Genomic DNA, 3,227 nt, shown 5'->3' with positions numbered 1-3,227 from the left:
TAGGGGCGGGGCCAGGAGACGTGGCACGCGCGGGAGGAACCCGAGAGGCCTCGGGCCCGGATTACGCAGGGGGCAGGTGGAAAGCCCCTTGCTCTTCTTTCCTGGGATCAGGGCCAAGGCCTGAGCTGCTGCTTAGTCCACACATTCCTGCCAGGGGCGCGTCCTGGCTCGCTTCGCGGAGTGGAGAGCCCTTGGCTGGTTATCTCCGGCCAGTAGGTCTTCCTCTGGGCCTGTGTCCCCAAGAAATCAAAAAGCCACGCCGCTTCACGGTCTTCAAGCTAGACCTGCCTGCGAAGAAGAATGTGTTCAGGCTAGGAAGGCACTTCATCTAAGAAGCGTTACTCAACGTCCGACCATTTTCGAGAGCCGGTGGGTTATGCAGAACAGCCCTGCCTTCCAGTAGCCACTACACGTTCCCCATCAGGCGGCCTCGATCACCTTTTCCTGAACTGCCAAAAATAACTACAGCCCCTCCTCTGTTCGGAGAGTGCTCTCATTCCTCCCTTCTGCATCTGGCCATTCTGTATGAGCCCACCCGACTCATTTGGAATCCACAACTATCAGCAAATGTCTGGCTATGGCTCTGTACTATGCAGGTCTGAACAACTTTCTGGATCTTGGTTTCTTCATCCGTGAAATGAGTGAGTGGGGCTGGGTAAACTTCCTGATCTAAAATTGTATTCTATATTTAAAAGACAATCAGCACTGAAAATATGGCTAAAAATGACCAAGTCCCTGCCCTAAAATATATAATTCTTATTGGGAAGACATTTTCATAAAAGGATAGAAAGCAACAGAAGGGAGCACATACTAAATGCAGATTATTGTATTTGCATTAAGCACTATCGGAGTTCAGAAAAGACGGTTCACTGTAAACTAAAAACTATCAGGAAATGCTCTCACTGGAGGAGTCGGCTGAGCTTTGAAGGAAAGCCTGGGCTTGCATACGCCAAGAGGATGGGAATGGGACTACAGACAAAGGGAATTGGGATTTTGCTATCCTCTGTGGTAGGGAGTCCTGGAACCAATTCCCTGTGTATACCAAGGGATAACTACGTTGTGGAGGAGTCAGAAGTTATGTGCAGATTTTCAACTGTGGGGGGTTAGGTGCCCCTATCTCCAAAGTTGTTTAAAAGTCAACTCTATAGAATGTTCAGGCTTATTTAACCGTGGAATCCTATCCCCACATCCCAACCTTACCTCCCACTTTCCATTCTACAGACTGGTCCATGAAACCCTGTTGGAAATGCTGGTTGGAAACATCGTGTAATTTCCCTAAGAAATATAGCAAATAAATGTCAGAACTATGATTAAACACAGATTTTAGCCATGTGGCAGGCAGTTAGACAGATATGCAGAGCAAGGATGATAGGACAGCTACGGAAGGTCACCAGGGTGCCTAGCAACAGACTATTGTAGGGTGGGATCTCAACCCCAGGGTGACCTCTCCTCACTTAGAGATAATATGAAGGCCTCAGTTGTATTTCAGCTCTAGGCCCAGAACAGAGCAAAAACAGACGTGACCCGCCACAGCTGTGTGGACTAATGATCTCCTGCCCTGGTGTGAACCCATGAATCAGTGGAGACCCAGACCCTGAAAGGAACCACTGGGAAAACTACTGAATATTCTATTGAGATCTTCCCCTGGAACCTCCCCTAAAGTCTCCACCCTTAAAACCCTTAGGATTGAGAACCCAGCCTGCTCTCCTTCCCAGAAGCACACCTTTCCCTCAGGGCCAGCTGCATTAACTAAGGATCCCCTGCTCTGGGGCCGACCAATCAGTGGAGACCCGGAATCTTAAAGGACATATTTGGGAAGCTGATGAATTGGGGTCCTCCTCTGGCATCGCCCCTGAAATAGCGATCCCTAAAACCCTAGGACTGAGGACCTAGCCCTCTCCCCCTCCTGCTCACACGGTTCATGTCCTGACGAGTCCCCTTTACCTTCCTCACTTCTAAGCTCCAAAGGTTCTTCCTTTGCCTCTATAATTTGTTTTCTTCTTCTATGAATTACTTCTTCAACCTCTGTGATTTTCTAAATAAATGTTCTCTTATAGTTTGAGTCTTGGCTCTGAATTCTTTCCTAGCCAGAACTCAAACACCCAGGTTGGGGAACCCAGGTCCAGGCTATCCCACCAGTCTAACTTCCCTCCGCCCCAACAGCTACTGTCATTCATTTTTTATGTCTCTGTGAAACTCAGAAGTGCAGAAATTGCACAGAAAAGACAAAACACTGACATAACAGTCGTTAGTATGACTGTGAATTTTGAAAATTAATTATACAACAAAATTAAATGGAAAAATAAATCTGTAAAAATCAGTAATAAAATGAAACAAAAGAACTTCAGTGTACATACAGTTGGTGGCTCACTACACAAAGAATAACTGTTCCAAGTGACTTTAAAACAGTAATTTGATGGTAGAATCCTAATAGGAAAAAATGATGTCAGCCTGGCCAAGTAGCCCCATTGGTTAGAGCATCATCCCCATACGCCAAAGTTGTGGTTTTGATCCCAGTCAGAGCAAACACAGAATTAACCAATGAAATATAAATAAGTAGAACAACAAATGGATGTTTCTGTCTCAAAAAAAAATCAGTAAATATTTTTTTAATTTAAGTTTTCAAAAAAAGATTTGTTAAAAAATAAACAAAATAATTGTTAGAATCATGTTGTTGATATTAGGATTAGTGCTGTTCTAAGACTACTGTATGTGTAAAGTGGGATAAAGAAAATGAAGATTTATGTGATATTCAAATTTTATCATCCCTGGTTTTTTGATACCAAGATTCTTGCTATGGAAAAAAAATGAGTTAAAGGTTTAAGATAGAAAGAAATTAAGTGTCAGTATGAACTTATGATTTATTTTATTGAATTATTGAAAGGACCCTCCTCCTCCTCCTCCTCCTCCTTCCCTTCTACTTTCTCTAAAAATGAATGTGGAAAAATATCCTCAGATGAAGATTTTTTTTTAAAGGGGGAGGGGCTTGCCCTAGCTGGTTTGGCTCAGTGGATAGAGCGTCAGCCTGCGGACTGAAGGGTCCCAGGTTTGATTCCAGCCAAGGGCACATGCCTGGGTTTCGGGCTTTATCCCCAGTGGGGTATGTGCAGGAGGCAGCCAATCAATGAGTCTCTCTCATCACTCTCTCTCCCTTCCTCTCTGAAATCAATAAAGATATTTAAAAAATAAAAATGTAAAAGGGGGAAGGGCTCAAAAAGAAAGAAATT

Source organism: Myotis davidii, unplaced genomic scaffold (assembly GCF_000327345.1).
Source record: "Myotis davidii unplaced genomic scaffold, ASM32734v1 scaffold205, whole genome shotgun sequence".
In the NCBI taxonomy this organism is placed as follows: domain Eukaryota; kingdom Metazoa; phylum Chordata; class Mammalia; order Chiroptera; family Vespertilionidae; genus Myotis; species Myotis davidii.
This window is presented reverse-complemented; position numbering follows the sequence as displayed.